Consider the following 318-nt stretch of genomic DNA (forward strand, 5'->3'; position numbering starts at 1 on the left):
CTTTGCAGTCCCTGGCATGGCTTTGTGGGGACACGGAGAGCACCTCCTCCAGACAGTGTGAGCGGGGATCTGCCATGCGCGAAGGAACGGGTGGGGATCAGCACCCTGCACTGCCTGTGCACGTGTGCGTGCTGGGGGGATCTGCTGTCTTTGCGAAACGTTGGGGAAAGGAGCGCATCGGCTCCGCGCAGGGCGGGGAAACTACCGCATGCAGCGGGGCAGGAGGGACGGGGCGGATCGGCTCCGCGCCGTGTGTGCGGGGCGTGGATCTGCCCATGCGCGGGGGGCTCTGTTCCATGCAGGGAGGGGCGGAGCCTG

This window comes from Phaethon lepturus, unplaced genomic scaffold (genome assembly GCF_000687285.1).
Source record: "Phaethon lepturus isolate BGI_N335 unplaced genomic scaffold, ASM68728v1 scaffold6734, whole genome shotgun sequence".
Lineage (NCBI taxonomy): Eukaryota > Metazoa > Chordata > Aves > Phaethontiformes > Phaethontidae > Phaethon > Phaethon lepturus.